Raw genomic sequence first — 18,574 nt, forward strand, 5'->3', positions numbered from 1 at the left:
AATTTTGATATTTACACGATATCTATAGCAACAAATATCTAAAAAATGGGGGTAACCTCACATATAAAGAGGACAATTCTACAAATGTGGGACATCAGCAAGGAGCCACTGATGACTAATGTTCCCATTATAAGGAACCTTTCACCATCTCCACCCACTACAAATCTGTACATCCTTTAATAGGCGCCGCTCCGCTGATTCCGGCGCCGTTGGAATTTTTTCTCTAGCCCTCACCATTCCTGAGCAATCAGTGTTGCTAGTTTCAGCTTCAAATATGCTAATGAGATGCTCTACTGCAAGGGGGCGGCGCCAGACTCCCTGTTAGAGTCCAGGACCGCCCACTTAGCAGTAGAAGCAATTAAAAGCAATGATTTCTTGGGAACGGTATGGGCTAGAGAAAAAATTCCAACTGCACTGGAATCCGTGGAGGGCCACTATTCAAGGATGCAACAAAGTGGAGGTGGTTAAGGTGGTGAAAGTTTCCCTTTAAATGTGACTATACCCTGCTTGTATTTCATAAAATGGCTTTCCACAGTATGGATGAATTATTACCCAATGCAACCAGAGCCTTGAATGTATTAGACTCCAAAAGATCTTCTGAAAGTTGCGCTCTGGTACTTACAGCGGGTGTGGAGTGCCAAGTAGAAGCAATAGTTCAACAAGTTCTGAATACATCAATATAGAAGTAAATAAATGCAGCTAATAAATCAGTACGGGCACTTAGCATCAATGATTCATGTAAATAAGCAATGATTATGTGAAATATCAAGCGTAGCCATCGGACCCCTGGATCCAGCCGCGGCATATACATCGGAGTGGCGAGATCAGCACATATTATATTAGGCGCCCACTCCTGCCAGCAGTGCCAGCGGCCTCAGACTGGAAATACAGTAATATGTCTCAGTCTTATCTGACTTAGGATACAGATTGTAGGGTATACAGGAACCCTTCCTAAAGCTGGTCACATGGACTTGAACCTCTATATCAACATCTTATGGTTTTGCTCAATATCGACCCATGTCTGATCCAAATTCTGGCCATGATTGTGTCCATTATTTACCTCCAGCTAACAATGGACTAAGCTCACTCCGTATGTATGTACAGCCTAATAAGTTGGGGTCCGGTGACCCCCTATTCCTTCAGACATATTTGCACATACGGAATCTCCAATATGGACATTGTTTCAAATTGTTCTTAATTTTTTACCAAGTTCCTGAGAGGACGTTCTGAGAACCTTTGTTACCCATTGGCAAAGAGCCCCAGACTGCAAAATACCACAGAGGGGCCGGGGATTGCCAAGAGGGACAAAGCCGTGGTCTGCGTAGAGAGCACGGAGGATGACAGAGAACAGAAAACACTGAGCGCGCATTCCATGTGCAGAGTGATCCCGCATCACAGAAAGATGGAGGGTTTGTCGTGAGGTTATTTGAGGTTATTAGAAAGAAAGTTATAAAAAGTTTAGATTCTATTCTGGACATTCACTAAATCTCCCATCTAGTAATGGACCTGCAGCAAGTTGTGGTGATATCATCCACAGGTATCAGAGGACTGACAGTGCACCAGAAAACCCTTCCCCGCACCATTACTGACCCACAGTGGACATCTAAGTGTTGTCCTGTGTGTCTTACTGCCAATTGGTGACTACTCAGAGGACCATAGGCCAATGACCCAACCAGTCACTTGCAGAGGAAGGACAGGAGGATCCCAAAAGCCGACAGTACACCCATCCACCCACATCTCTCCCCCCACAAATACACGCATGCACCCCACATCTCTCCCCCCACAAGTACACACATGCACCCCACATCTCTCTCCCAACCCACACCCCACATCCCCCCACAGTACACAGTGCACCCAAAGCCTGTGCTAGCAGTACCATATAAACCCGAAGCCTGCTAGGATTAAAGGGATTATACTACTAAAGCAAGCATACTGGTTTTAACTGGTATGCAAATGAGTTGTCCGCAGCAATGAGGGCGGGCTCAACACTCAAACAGCGATGGGAGCGTCCCCACTGCTGCCCGAGAGCTCACTCCAGCGATGCCTCCATCTTCAGCTGCAACCCCGCCTCTTCTGTCTTCCGTCTCGGTTCAACTTCCGGCCGGCGGCCATTTTTGGGAGGCCGCTCTTGTTCTTGTAATTCAATACAGGAATGTACTGCTCAGGTGTCGGAAGTTGGACCAACAGAAGAAGACAGAAGAGGCGGGGTTGCAGCTGAAGATGGAGGCGTCGCTGGAGTGAGCTCTCGGGCAGCAGTGGGGATGCTCCCATCGCTGTTTGAGTGCTGGGGCCCGCCCTCATTGCTGCAGACAACTCATTTGCATACCGGTTAAAACCGGTATTTCTAAGGAACGGAGCCGTGGAGACCACGTCTAAAGGTCAGAGACGAATAGCCTTTCTTAAGGCTATTCCGACGTGGTAATTAGAAAAAATGTTGCTTGAGTGGTAGAATTCCTTTAATCCTAGCAGGCTTCGGGCCTATATGGTACTGCTAGCACAGGCCTTGGGCGTATATGGTAATATACCAAACCACGTGACCTCTGACACATTACCATATAGGCCCGAAGCCTGCTAGGAGTAACATTGAATCCTGGAGAGGTAAGTAACAGTGTTTATTATGTTCCCTCACCTCCCCTGAGGCTCTGATTATTATACTCGGGGGTCTGAAAAGACCCCCCGAGTATAATAATAGTGGTAGTGGGATCGTGGCCTGGCCTGGGCCTATTCACTGCCGGCCTCCGCGGCCTATAGTATAAGGTGAAACGGGGGCGGCAGTGAACAGGTCCGGGGAGGTTGGTAAATAAAACAAAATTTTTTTTATTATACTTACTGATCGCGCTGCTGCTGCTCCGCTGCCTCCACGAGTCTCTTCTCTCGGCAGATGTCAGACGTATCAGCGTAGGAGGCGTGATGACGCTGCCTACGCTGATACGTAGACATCTGAACCAGTGCACAGAGAGCGGCAGCTCTCCTGCGCTGGTTCAAAGCAAAAGAAAAAAAAAAAATGCCCGGGCTGCTGCCCCCATTAGGGTTGCGGCACTGGGTCCAAGCCGCGCTGCGGGGACACACTGGGCGCGGGGCCCCAGGCGGTTGCCCGGCTCGCCCAGCCCTGGAACCGCCCCTGCTCCCTCTTGGACCTCTTCTGTCCTGGATGACATCATGCTCCTGGGGTTACCGCTGAGGTCCAATCACAGGGAAAGCGCCAAGCCATTTCACTTCTGGTTAGGGTTGAGCCAAACTTGAGATTTCAGCATCAATTTTAAAATCCGATTTCCGATCATTTTCCAGCCGATCCCAAGCGTGAAATTTACTCAATCACCAATCGGGATCCGATCTTTTCCGATCTCGATCACTAAACCCTGCTTCTGGTTCTATCTGAACAAGTTTGAACCAAAACCAACCTCAAATTCATGGACAACCCCTTTAACTCCTCTAGCAATTGTCATCAGGGGATTCACTGGGAGGACCTCATACCCAAAATTGGTGGCCATACATCTAGTGTGTTGCATTAGACTTCACACAAATGCCCATGTCTTATGATACACCTATCTCTCAGTATGGTGGACACTCCTTATGTCCATGGTGGCTCAGTGGGTATTATTGTCATATACTCAGTATTTACATTTTGGTGGTCCAGTGATCATAGACCTATATAGAGACTATAATTGCCCTTATATTGACCCTTGAATACCAATCTGAATTTTTGTAAAGCTTCTTCCAGGATTACGCCGCGCCCTCGGGTTAGATGCTCCAGTCTGTTAACACTCGGAATAATAGACAATTCCTAACTACAAAGTCAAAACCGTTTCACTAAATATCCTTTTCCTCTTTTTGAAGTTGCCTCCAGCTCCTCGTCTGTTTCCTGATGATTCTGGTTCGAGCCTTCGAGACTTCACATTTTTTTAATACATTCCAAAAATTACCAGAATATCTCCTTTGGACGGCTGGAAGCCTCGTATGTGTTTGTTTCACTGCCTGCTAAATCCTTATAAACCCCCTGCCCATTTGAAGTAAAATACAAAAACTTGTTCTATTCCGGTCAGGTACCCAATGTTTACGTTGTAAAGCATCTCATCATGGGAAGGGCTGTCAATCGGATGATTTTAGTGATTTCTCTGATCATACCTCAGGTTATGGAATTGCAACTTAAGCAATTCCCCAAAGATATTATTATTATTATTATTGTTTATTTATATAGCGCCATTAATTCCATGGTGCTTTACATTTGGGGGTTACATACAATACACAGAATATACAGGTACATATCATACTAACAGTGATCGGCTGGCACAGTGGGGTAGAGGGCCCTGCCCGCGAGGGCTTACAATCTATGAGGGAAGGGGGTAGAGACAGAAGCAGAGGGGGAGACTGTACAGATGGGGGTGCGGTGATAGTGTTATTGAAGGTTGTAGGCCTTCCTGAATAGATGAGTCTTCAGGGCCTTCTTGAATCCTGTGATTGTGGGGGTCAGTCTTATGTGTCGTGGTAAGGAGTTCCAGAGTATGGGGGATGCACGGGAGAAGTCTTGGAGACGGTTGTGTGAGGAGCGGATGAGAGCAGAGCGGAGTAGGAGGTCATTGGAGGATCTGAGGTTACGTGTGGGCAGGTAGCGGGAGATTAGGTCAGAGATATATGGAGGGGCCAGGTGAGGTCAGAGATATATGGAGGGGACAGGTTGTGGATGAGGTCAGAGATATATGGAGGGGACAGGGTGTGGATGAGGTCAGAGATATATGGAGGGGACAGGTGAGGTCAGAGATATATGGAGGGGACAGGTGAGGTCAGAGATATATGGAGGGGACAGGTTGTGGATGGCTTTGTATGTTAGCGTTAGTAGCTTGAACTCAATTCGCTGGGCTATAGGTAGCCAGTGGAGGGACTGGCAGAGGGCAGCAGCCGATGAAGATGGGGGGGTGAGGTGAATTCAGCGAGCAGCGCAGTTTAGGGTGGACTGGAGGGGGGCGAGGGTGTTTGCTGGGAGTCCATGCAGAAGGGTGTTGCAGTAGTCTAGGCGGGAGATTATGAGGGCCTGGACGAGCATCTTGGTAGTTTCTGGGGTGAGGAAGGAGCGGATTCGATGGATGTTCATGAGCTGGAGGCGGCAGGAGGTGTTGAGGGTTTGAATATGTGGTTTGAAGGATAAGTCGGAATCCAGGGTTACCCCAAGGCATCGGGCCTGTGGGACAGGGGTAAGTGGGGTTCCATTAACTTTGATAGATGGGTCAGGAGGAGGGGCCATACAGGATGGGCTGAAGATGATAAACTCTGTTTTCTCCATGTTGAGTTTGAGAAAGCGGGAGGAGAGGAAGGAGGCTACGGCCGCTAGACAATCTGGAACTCTGGCCAACAGGGAGGCAATGTCTGGTCCAGAGATATATATTTGGGTGTCGTCGGCATAGCAGTGGTACTGGAAACCATGAGATTCTATGAGTTGGCCCAGGCCAAGGGTGTAGATGGAGAACAGGAGGGGTCCTAGGACGGAGCCTTGGGGGACACCAACAGAGAGAGGGCGAGGTGAGGAGGTGGTGTGCGAGTGGGAGACGCTGAATGTGCGGTCGGTGAGGTATGAGGAGATCCAGGAAAGGGCCAGGTCTGAGATACCAAGGGATGAGAGAATTTCTAACAGGAGGGAGTGGTCAACTGTGTCAAAGGCAGAGGAGAGGTCGAGAAGGAGGAGGACAGAGTAATGGCGCTTGGCTGTGGCGGTTAGCAGGTCATTGGTGACTTTTGTTAGGGCAGATAATGCAACAATTTGCTAATCTGCAAGTAACTGATAGGAGCAGCGGATGGTAAGTATACCTACACGGCTCCCATAGGCCAACTTCACACCAAAGCCCACCGCAAGGCAGGATGGACTTAGCTGCTCAGAACCCAGCTTGCAATTCCAGAACAAGGTGCCAAAAGAATGGTGCACCTGCTGGCTAAAGATCAGACCAGATACTCTATAGTGAGCAGAGACAGTAGCCTACAAGCCAGGAGCAAAAACCAGGAGAGTACAAGAAGAGCCAAAACAAAAGCAGAGCAATAGGAAAAGTCCAGGACAAGGCGAAGTCCAGGAGGTCACAGATAAAGCCAAATTAGCTATAGAGAGAAAAGTCATTAAATCAGGGAATCAGGACAAAGGGTGTAAGTTCGGAGAACACAGAGTCAGAAAACCAATGGAATCACAGGCACCTAAGTAAGGAAAGTGTCTGTTACAATACCCCGCCTCAGCCCAGGATTGGATGCTGAAGTACAACCCTGACTGGCTCTGCATCGCAAATCTTCCACTGGTTAAAGCGACAAGATTTGTCATAGCACAGCAACCTTGTCCTTGCCCCTTTAATGATAATGTTTCGTCCGTAAACAACTTGCTTTATAAATAATCCTATTTTTTCAAGAATTTGCGGTTTTCTAAACTTTCCATGTCATTATCTGTATTTGATAAAATTTTAATCTGTCTGTTTTCACTCCGGTCACTAATAACAGTCTGACGCTTCCTGTTCTGAAGAGATCATCTCATGATCATTACAGGCAGGATGACATCTGTATAAAGATAACCTAGGATCTGCCATTCACAATAGGTGATGTCATGGTTTATGCACTCCCCCTCCCTACACCATGTTAAGCTCCTCCTTCTTGACTTTCTCTGCCTGTTTTCTTTGCCAGATTTCTAGGATCTTGCTGATTGATCACCGATGAGTAATTGTCCCTCTCGTTCACTTTTAGGTGTAGTGTCCCTTTAAGTCAGATGAACCCGGAGACCCCTGCACGAGATGGCATCACAACAAGCAACGGAAGAAGATCAAGAGACAGTAACACGGAGAGACCCTGTGACTTTCTGGGTTGTCACAGATTACGCGGGGTCTTACTACAGGTCCTTAGAGAGTTCATAGCATAGATTGTGACTTTATCAGATCTCATCGACTAGCGAGGAAACTTCTGACCCAGATTAGTGTAACAGAAGGAGAGATAACGCCGCCATATCGCACAGATTGTCACTATTTCTGGTGACTTACTGAAGAGGAAGCTGAACTGTAGAGTAATACAGAAAAGTGATTGGAGTGTCATGGCCCATATATGGTTATGTTACATCATTGCACTATGGGGGGCAGTACTGGGGTCTAGTGCACCAATACGACCGTCATCTACCTCTTTAATGGGGTTGTTCAGCTTGCCAATACATCCCCAGCAGTGCTGATCCTCACTCTTCCCTTATGCACCCTTTGCTTGGTTTTATTTTACTTGCTGCTCCCTATATCTCTGTTATTTGCATGCAATGAATCTGTGGACAAACTACATGTCCCATGATTCCTCCGCCTGCTCTCACTGTCTGTGTTTGTTGCTCAGGGGGGCGGGGGAGGTGAGTATACAAATGAAACATCACAGCAGCATCTGTGCCCTTGGATGTGGGATTTCATTGCAGGAAAGAAGGGATTGGTACATGGAGAGTGAGAGCAGGCAGATGAATCCAGGGACATGTAGTTTGTCTGCAGATTCATTACATGTAAATAACAAGGGGCAGCAAGTAAAATAAAAGGCTGCATAAGGGAACAGTGAGGATTTAGCACTGCCGGGCATGTATTTGCAGATTGATTATGGAAGTTGGATAACCCCTTTAAGTATCAGGGTGGGACATTGGTAGCTGCCAATAGGTGGCACTCTAGAGACAGTTTTCTTCTTTCGGGAGGTGAGCTAATTTGCATATTCTTTCCCATGACACACTGCCTGTAAGAATCGACACCAATGGATCTCCTCAATGAGAACTCAGCAGAATTGATCAGAATCACGGCCGGTGACCTGGAGTGCCAAATCTGTACCATAGCCCCGATCTATGGCTTTACTGTATTTTGTACCTGGCGACATGTTATTGCACCCTGCTCTGCGTTGCGGTACACCATATGTTCACTTGTAAAGTTTTTGAAATATTGGAAATAAGGACCATGTTAGGCACACAGGACTACCATGGAAGCACAGGGGTGACAAGACAGAGGGACCCCTCCAGAACCCCCATCAAAATCATCATAAGTCATCCAAGTGCCTTCCAATAAAAAATCAGGACACCCAAGAGCCCCACAGCCTTGACAATCGATGGTGTACAAGAGGCCTAAGAGTCCGTAAACTTGTGTTTGGTCGTGGACAGAGAAGGCAGAAGAAGGTCCCTTGGTACTAAAGTCCTAGAAGGGGTAACAGAGGCCACAATTTTTGGAACCCCCAGCCTTGTATCCAATCCCAACTCTTGCTAAAGTTTTAGGTCACAGTTCTTATGTAGTAGACACTCCATATCTGAGACTAGGTCGGAGGTTCTTTGCCCAGTTGTTTCCCAAGACATGGAATAAAGGGAATAAAGGGGGTCTTCAAACTTTACTAGGTACAGCATTTCCTTTGAGTTTTAGTCAATGAACTTGTCCACTGGGACCACCAATGATCAAGAAGAAAGAGGCTACAGGGTCCATTAGACCACATGGTGCAGTAGAACACAGTGACAAGTAGACCACATAGTCCAGTAGACCGCTTTTAGACCTCATGGTCAGGTTAGGAGTGGTCCTATCTCATGCCTTTTCAGACCTCTGATCTTGGAACCCCAATAATTGTACAATGATATATACCCATAGTAAATACTACCCAGTTCGTGTGGGGTAAAGCAGTGCTCGGGTTAGTACAGAGGGCAGAGGTTCTTTTGTTTTGTCCTCATCGGTCAATCAGATATGGTTCGGGCAGGAAACAGACATGAGATTTGGTGATACCATCGGCCTGACAAGAGATGGAGGAGGAGGAGGACGGGGGTAAGTGCAAGAAAGTGACCTCTATGGGGCAGACAATGGAGTTTGTCATACTGATGGGATCCACTCTATACCAGAACTACAAGATAAGGAGAGATCCTTCAGGTCTTCCCTGTCAAGTCCTTTGTTTCTTCTGAAGATCAAATACGTCCATGATCTTAGGAGGCCCCTTATCTCTAAGTATTATGGGCAGCCACCCTGGCCAAACATGAGATTTATGGGAAATGGTGATAGTCCTTATATCTCGTGGTGGCCGGGACTTCTCCACCACCTGGTCATGGTCAGGTCTCTGTTCATGAGAGTGAAGCTCAGGATGTCCATAAAGGATAATTCCCACTAAATGTAAAGTTCTTCAGGACGAAAGAACATTCGGAATGTGAGTCTGATACATTGTAACAAACTATATGGGAGGACGGTTTGTGTAGCTGATGTGGGGGCCATGTCAAATGTTCGCCTTGGGGCCTCACCATTCCTAGGTATGCCACTGCCAGTAGCCAATCACATCATATGACATCACATCATCCCAAGAGCCAATCACATCACATGATCATACACTTTGTAGGCAGGAAGGATCGGGGTCCAGCTAAGATCAGCAGCGACAAATCGGTGAGTGTTTCTAGCCCTTCTGGTTTTCTGCATGCTTGTGTTCGTTTCCACCATCTTAGTTATGACATCCATTATCAAATTTAAAGGGGCCACGTCTCAAATTTTTGACTCCTCCCCTTTTTACACCAAAACCCAAATAGGCCTAAAACCCCTCTTCTTTTTTAACCCTTCCCCCTCAGGCCTAAACCTGTACCATGTAATATCGCAGCCTCGGTGCCGTCACGTATCTGCATTCCATGAGGCTACAACGGGGGAAGTTTCCGATACGGCTGCGATGAAAAATAAGGCAGATAGCAGGAATTCCTGAGCCGGCGAAATTCTCCAGTCCTCTTTAATGGGATTTTTCCATCATCTTATCGCCTCACCCCCTCGCTCACTGCAGGCGACCATTGAATTTTAACCATAATTGTCAAATTTATTGCACTTAAAACTTGTTTTTCCAACCAGGAGAAAAATTTGGAAATTATTTGAAAGTTTTTATTTATTTTTTGAGTGTGAAAACTTTTGCAACAAATCATTGGAAATGCTATTTTAAGGTAACCATAATGAGGGCATTTGGAGGTGGTCCTAGTGATGGGTTTGGTTGTGTGATGGGACCCCTGACGTCTTTGTTTGCACCTGTCCAGGTTGCCCTGGGGTGATGGAACATGAGCGCCACCAGCAGGGGCCACCCACGGCGACAGGCGTTTGCAGTGACTGGCTTCCTGATATGCGCTGAGTAATGCCCCAGTATATAGAGACGTGGAGGTTTCTTACCCCCAGGACACTCCAGATCCTGCGCTGACAAGTCTGGCAGGGCTGCTGTGCAGTGTTCACTCCTCCATGTGGCGGCTTCAGCTATTGACAGCTCCTGTGTAATAAAGGGGAGGGGGAAGTAAACTCCAGTCTGGGACTTGTACACTGGGAGCTGTAGACCTGGTCTGTACTGAGCCCATAGAAGTCACAGGAGCCCCTGTACAGGGATATTCCAGGGGCCACACTGAGCAGGAGGAGCCGGGGCCCAGGAGTCACCATGTACTATATGGGATCTGATTACATGTAACGACCTTGTCTATTCTGGAGCTGTGCAGATCTATACGACTCGACTCTGCTACATCTGACAGGACACTCTGGGACCCTGCTGTAAGGTAAGTGGCGGCTGTGGTCACTCTGCACCTTCTATACCCCGGCCGGGGGCATCGCAGTCGTTACCGGATACCTCACCTATTATATATAAGTGGTGGGTCATATATACAAAAAGACCTAATGCTTTACATAGCTGAAGATTTGTTACAATTGTATCCAGTCTAGACAATAATACAGATTGATACAAATCACAGGCATCGAAACATTGGAGTAATCTGACAGAACTGGGGAGAGATTTGTCCTGCTCATGTGTTTACTTCTGCGCTGATACATTGTAACACTCCATACTAATGCTTTCCCCTGTATTGAAACATTGTAACACTCTATACTGATGTGTAAACTTTGTATCAATACACTGTAACATTATTCTGATGTCTTTTTTTAAAAATTAATGTAGGTTGTGACCCCTATATAGGGATATATGATATAGGGATCACAATGTACATTTTTTGTAGAATGGGTGGAAATCCACGCAAACATGGGGAGAACATACAAACTCCTTGCAGATGTTGTTCCTAGTGGGAATCGAACCCAGGACTCCAGTGCTGCAAGGCTACAGTGCTAACCACTTAGTCACCGTGTTGCTCCTCAGGGAAAATGTTTTGGTCTCTGAACTGATAGTTTGTAACACTCTATCCTGATGGTTTCCTCCGTGCTGATACATTGTAACATTCTATTCTGATATATTACCCCTCTGCTGATACATTTTAACACTCTATCCTCATGTGTTAACGTTTGGCTGATACATTGTAACACAGAATAGATGTTTTTGACTCTGTGCTGATACATTGTAACATTCTATCCTTATGGCTTCCCCTGTACTGATACATTGTAATATTCTATCCTGATATGTTACCTCTGTGCTGATACAGTGTAACATTCTATTCTGATATATTATCCCTGTGCTGATACATTGTAACATAGGATAGATGTTTTTTGTCTCTGTACTGTTACATTGTAACACTCTATCCTGATGTTTTCCCCTGCACTGGTACATTGTAACATTCTATTCTGAAGGGTTCACTTGCGCTGATACGTTTTAACGCTCTATTCTCATGTGTAACCTCTGCACTGCTACATTGTAACACAGGATAGATGTTTTTGTCTCTGTGCTGATGCATTGTAACACTCTATCCTTATGGTTTCCCCTGTACTGATACATTGTAATTCTCTATACTGATGTGTAACTTCTTTACTATTACATCGTGACATTCTATTCTGATATATTACCTTGTGCTGATACATTGTAACCCTCTATCTTTATGGCTTCCCCTGTACTGATACATTGTTATACTCTATCCTGATGTGTAATCTCTGCACTGATACATTGTAACGCTCTGGCCCCTTACACAAAATTGTCTGCCATGTATGGTGATATCAGTACAAATGGCTTGCAGATTGGTATCCGGGGTCGGCTGTGACTTTACACCTGAATGAATGGGCAGAGCCAAAAAATAAGGACAAGTAGAGAAATAACCTGCCCCATAATCTACAGCTCTGTCTATGGCCTGAACACAAAGACTACAGGTGTGTATACAGCCATAGTAAGGATGGGCCAGTGTGTTATCTGCTATTGTAACCCTGTAATGGTGGACACTATATCACAGTTGTGTGTGAATGTGTCTACCAGTGTGATATGGAATATCTGCCTCAGTCTCTGCCATCTGAATAGAGGCTTACAGGATAGATCATCCATATCTGATACCCAAACCCCGCACTGATCAGCTCTTTCCCCTGCCTGAAGCCATATACTAGATATAAAGCCTGCAGCATACACTGTATACAGCATCCGGCTCTGTACACTGTAGTCATGGTGCCAGGGAACTGCAGCCCCTCCTCCATTCACTAGAATAGGACCAGAGCAGCATGGGTGTGGGTGTTGGGCCCCCAATGATCAGATACTGATGTCCTATTGTGTGGAGAGATCCTCTGTATCCATTATGTATCCAAACCCTGCACGTTGTGGAAAAGCTGCTTTTTGTTGTTGCAAATTTATCAGCAAGGAAGGAGCGACCAGAATAGGAATAAGGAACATCTAAGATTCTCTTCTACTTCTCCTTTCTGTATTTAGCTAAAAAAAAAACACAGAAAAATCTGTAACAGAAAAAGCTGCATTTCCACCACATGGGGTCTCGGCCTTAAGGAACTTTCTGCTTCTTTTTCTCACCCTCTTGAAGATCTCTGCTCGCTGTCAGTACTAGAGACTAAGGACTGAAGAACTTAAAGGGATTGTCCTGGATATTTCAGTCCCGGGGCCCCGGTGAGTAGGAGGTTTGTTTCTAAGTTTCACCTTCCCCAGCCTCCGGGTCTAGGACTTAAAATATCCTGGACAACCCCTTTAACCATCCTCAAGATATCTGTTACATCTGTGCCCAGTACGGACAATCCTCTGTGATATAAACCTCCTGTACTCGCAGTGATACATGTGACCTGCACCGATACATTGTAACACTCTATCCTGATGGTTCTCCTGCATCGATACATTGTAACACTCTATCCTGATGGTTCCCCTGTACCAATACATTGTAACACTCTATCCTGATGGGTTCCCCTGTACCGATACATTGTAACACTCTATCCTGATGGTTCCACAGCGCCGATACATTGTAACACTCTATCCTGATGGTTCCCCTGCACGATACATTGTAACACTCTATCCTGATGGTTCTCCTGCACCGATACATTGTAACACTCTATCCTGATGGTTCTCCTGTACCAATACATTGTAACACTCTATCCTGATGGTTCCTTTGCACTGATACATTGTAACACTCTATCCTGATGGTTCCCCTGCACTGATACATTGTAACACTCTATCCTGATGGTTTCCCCATGCGCTGATACATTGTAACACTCTATCCTGATGGTTTCCCCTGCGCCGATACATTGTAACACTCTATCCTGATGGTTTCCCTGCACTGATACATTGTAACACTCTTTCCTGATGGTTTCCCTGCGCTGATACATTGTAACACTATCCTGATGGTTCCTTTGCACTGATACATTGTAACACTCTATCCTGATGGTTCCCCTGCGCTGATACATTGTAACGCTCTATCCTGATGGTTCCCCTGCGCCGATACATTGTAACACTCTATCCTGATGGTTCCCCTGTGCTGATACATTGTAACACTCTATCCTGATGGTTCCCCTGCGCTGATACATTGTAACGCTCTATCCTGATAGTTCCCGTGCGCTGATACATTGTAACACTCTTTCCTGATGGTTCCCCTGCTCTAATATATTGTAACACTCTATCCTGATGGTTTTCACTGCGCTGATACATTGTAACGCTCTATCCTGTTGGTTCCCCTGCGCTGATACATTGTAACACTCTTTCCTGATGGTTCCCCTGCTCTAATACATTGTAACACTCTATCCTGATGGTTCCCCTGCGCTGATACATTGTAACACTCTATCCTGATGGTTCCCCTGCGCTGATACATTGTAACACTCTATCCTGTTGGTTCCCCTGCGCTGATACATTGTAACACTCTATCCTGATGGTTCCCCTGCGCTGATACATTGTAACACTCTATCCTGATGGTTCCCCTGCGCTGATACATTGTAACACTCTATCCTGATGGTTCCCCTGCGCTGATACATTGTAACACTCTATCCTGATGGTTCCCCTGCGCTGATACATTGTAACGCTCTATCCTGATGGTTCCACAGCGCTGATACATTGTAACACTCTATCCTGATGGTTCCACAGCGCTGATACATTGTAACACTCTATCCTGATGGTTTTCACTGCGCTGATACATTGTAACGCTCTATCCTGTTGGTTCCCCTGCGCTGATACATTGTAACACTCTTTCCTGATGGTTCCCCTGCGCTGATACATTGTAACACTCTATCCTGATGGTTCCCCTGCGCTGATACATTGTAACACTCTATCCTAATGGGTTCCTCTGCACCGATACACTGTAACACTATCCTAATGGGTTCCTCTGCGCCGATACATTGTAACACTCTATCCTGATGGTTTCCCCTGCGCTGATACATTGTAACAAACTATCAGATCTGAGACTTATCTGCTGCTGTACCAGACCCTCAGCTGTCAGCAGCGTCCGCTCTTTATAGTCACTGACAGTAGCAGAGATCTTGAAGATTATGATACAGTGACGATGATAATATATTATGGGATTGTTAGCGCAGCAATAATGGCACATTGCACCAAACACTGCACCGTAATGGGGGTGCTAATACATATGCAGATCTCAATGCAGCCCCTCAGTGAACTTTTACAGACGATCAGTTGTTGAAGATTTGACATTTTGTGTATTGATCGACACCCAGGACATGTAATGCCATAAAGCATCGCTATGCTGTAAAACTTCCTTTGTCATGGTGGCCACTGAGGCCCGAGTAGACTGATGAGTCCTCCAGTGAAGCCCCTATTCTCCATCGCTGCCCCCCTCGCCTCATTGTCCCTGCATCTCGGCCTCCTGCCTGCTCCGATCAGAGACGATATTGATTTTTGGATTTCTCTTTATCTGTGCCTTGTCATCAATCCCATAATGCATCAGCATGACATGAGACAGCGCCATCCGCGCCTGCTGGGGACAGGTGGAGAATTGTCCTTCTCCATGTACTTACTAAGTCTATAGTCAGGGAGGCGTCGGCATCATCTCCTATAACTGTGTGACGGGAGCGAGTCTAATCATCAGCAGTAACTGGGATAGGAGTTTGTGCCCCCAGTGGAGAGCCCGTGTATTACACTCCATGCTTTGTGTTTTTTGCAGAGAAATATACCTATGATAAGGTTGGAACAGAGCTACAATTCTGGCACTGACCAATATATGGAGCAAGGGGTCAACCGATTTTGGCACCCCCTAACCGTGAAACCCCCTGATGACTCCATACCGATCGAATAATTATGTCCTATCATAAGGTGAAGCCATAAGCAGAAAAAGCAAAAACATGAACAATCCCTTTAAATCATAAACATTAAAATAAAAAAATCATTAAATATGAATAAACTATCTTCTTACTAATGTGTGATGGGACACAGACTAATAATCAGGAACACCCGAACACCGTACATTATTGATACAGTACAATATAAGGTCATTGTCACGTTTGGTGTTTCTTCATGAACTTTTTGTCAATTTTATTTAAAGGGATCCTATCAGTCAGACACAATTTTTTGTAGGTACCACCAGTGCCGCACCTCCCATGAGGCGACCTGAAGCGAGCGCTTCAGGCGGCGCTATGCCAGGGCCTCAGGGAGGGCGGCATTTTTGCTAACCTAAGCCAGTCCAGGACAAGCTGTCCTGGACTGGCTTATCACCGAGCGGTGGTTTGGGGAGGCCACTGAAGCAGCGCTGCTCCGGCAGCCTCCCCTCACGCTCAGGCAGAGAGCAGGCAGTCTCCGGGCCTACTCTCTGCCGGCGAACGGGGCTAAGCCCCGCCCCTTCACTCGATCACGCCCCCGATCCACCCGACCACGCCCCCAATCCACCTGGCCACGCCCCCGATCCGCCCCCTCCTCCGGCGGGGGGGGGGCGGCTTTCTGCAGTTAGCTCGGGCGGCGAAAGGGGAAGGTTCACCCCTGGGTACCACGTCGGAATAGACTTAAGAAAGCCTATTCTTCTCCTACCTTTTGTCATCCTCTCCGCGCCGCCGTTCGCCTACAATTCTGGTTTTTCTCGGTATGTAAATTAGCTCTCTCGCAGCACTGGGGGCGGGTCCCAGCGCTTAAACAGCACTGGGGGCATCCCCAATGCTGCGAGAGAACGCTCTCCAGCGCCGCCTCCTCTTCTTCAGCAGCGTCATCTTCAGCCTCTTCTTCCAGCGGTGGCTTGTAACTTCTATGGCCTCGGGCCTTGAGCATAGGCCACGAGAAAATGGCTGCTTACACAGTATTGTAAGTGGCCATACTACACCAGATTTATCACAGTGACTGATTATGAGTTTGATACTACACCAGATTTATCACAGTGACTAATACTGGAAGATATCTTCCTTATCTTTACACTATGTAGTTTATGTTTTTGCCAATCATAGTGCATGTAAGCCATGCCCCCTTCTTCTGAGAATCCACACCCACATGTCTAGCAAAATTTTAGCCCAAACTAGATTTACCACATCACGCGAGAAAGTATTGCACAGTATTGTAAGCGGCCATTTTCTCGTGGCCTGTGGGCATGCGCAGTCTGCTCTGCGAAAGGCCCGAGGCTTTAGAAGTTACAAGCCACTGCTGGAAGAAGAGGTTAAAGATGACGCTGCTGAAGAAGAGGAGGCGGCGGTGCTGGAGAAAGTTCTCTTGCAGCAGTGGGGACGCCCCCAGTGCTGTCTGAGTGCTGGGACACGTCCCCAGTGCTGCGAGAGAGCTAATTTACATACCGAGAAAAAATGGAATTGTAGGTGAACGGCGGCGTGGAGAAGACGATGAAAGATAGGAGACAAATAGCCTTTCTTAAGGCTACTCCAACGTGGTACCTACACAAACTTGTGTCTGACTGATAGGATCCCTTTAAAAAAAAAAAAAAAATTTGGATTTTTTACCCCAAAAATTTATAAAACTGAGATTCTGCAAAAATTTCAGCAAGGACTGTATCTAATAACAAGATTACAGAGTCACATATAGCAAGCAAAGAAAGAAAAACGGCAACAACACAAGGAAAGCGGCACTTGTAGTTCTCATTGTGATGTGATTGAAGTCAATGGCAGGAAAAAGGCGAAATAAACAACCGCAAAGACACAACAGAAATAGCAGCGACCTGCGCCAAAACCTCAGCGTGCCAAAAATAGGAAAGGCAGGTGTCTCATTTAAATAATACAACTAGAGATATGTCACCCCACAGCACAGTGAGGGTTAATGCTGCTATAGAAGTGTAATAAATAGATATTATTAATAGTCAACACTAGTGAGTGTCAGCAACAGCCTGGAGGAGACTCCGATACATGAGATCATATCCCGCACAGAAACGGAAGATCAGCCCCAGCCAAGAACATATGAGAAGATCCCGAGCCAGGACAACCCAGACTGTGACTATAAATATATCTATATATACTGGGGGGGGTATCACAGGTATATAAGACTGCATCACACGTTACAGACATCTATACTGCACTACATACTATAATAGGGGATAAATACTTGTACATAGGAGGTAGTATTATAGTAGTTATATTCTTGTACATAGGAGGTAGTATTATAGTAGTTATATTCTTGTACATAGGAGTAGTATTATAGTAGTTATATTCTTGTACATAGGAGGTAGTATTATAGTAGTTATATTCTTGTACATAGGAGGTAGTATTATAGTAGTTATATTCTTGTATATAGGAGTAGTATTATAGTAGTTATATTCTTGTACATAGGGCAGTATTATAGCAGTTATATTCTTGTACACAGGAGTAGTATTATAGTAGTTATATTCTTGTACATAGGAGGTAGTATTATAGTAGTTATATTCTTGTACATAGGAGGTAGTATTATAGTAGTTATATTCTTGTACATAGGAGTAGTATTATAGTAGTTATATTCTTGTACATAGGAGTAGTATTATAGTAGTTATATTCTTGTACATAGGGCAGTATTATAGCAGTTATATTCTTGTACATAGGAGTAGTATTATAGTAGTTATATTCTTGTACATAGGGCAGTATTATAGCAGTTATATTCTTGTACATAGGAGTAGTATTATAGCAGTTATATTCTTGTACATAGGGCAGTATTATAGCAGTTATATTCTTGTACATAGGAGTAGTGTTATAGTAGTTATATTCTTGTACATAGGAGTAGTATTATAGCAGTTATATTCTTGTACATAGGAATAGTATTATAGTAATTATATTCTTGTACATAGGAGGTAGTATTATAGCAGTTATATTCTTGTACATAGGAGTAGTATTATAGTAGTTATATTCTTGTACATAGGGCAGTATTATAGTAGTTATATTCTTGTACATAGGAGCAGTATTATAGTAGTTATATTCTTGTACATAGGAGTAGTATTATAGCAGTTATATTCTTGTACATAGGAATAGTATTATAGTAGTTATATTCTTGTACATAGGAGTAGTATTATAGTAGTTATATTCTTATACATAGGAGTAGTATTATAGTA

At 45.4% G+C, this 18,574-nt stretch overlaps 1 protein-coding gene across 1 annotated transcript in view; it reads left to right on the forward strand.

Moving 5' to 3' along the window:
* The first annotated feature begins 10,269 nt into the window (after nt 1-10,269).
* The window catches only part of P2RY6 (pyrimidinergic receptor P2Y6), an 84,235-nt gene continuing 75,930 nt past the window's right edge, over nt 10,270-18,574 (forward strand). Inside the window, exon 1 of the mRNA XM_075266307.1 lies at nt 10,270-10,495. The gene's annotated coding sequence lies outside the window, so the exon portion shown is untranslated. The remainder of the gene's footprint in view (nt 10,496-18,574) is intronic.

This window comes from Leptodactylus fuscus, chromosome 2 (assembly GCF_031893055.1).
Source record: "Leptodactylus fuscus isolate aLepFus1 chromosome 2, aLepFus1.hap2, whole genome shotgun sequence".
Classification (NCBI taxonomy): domain Eukaryota; kingdom Metazoa; phylum Chordata; class Amphibia; order Anura; family Leptodactylidae; genus Leptodactylus; species Leptodactylus fuscus.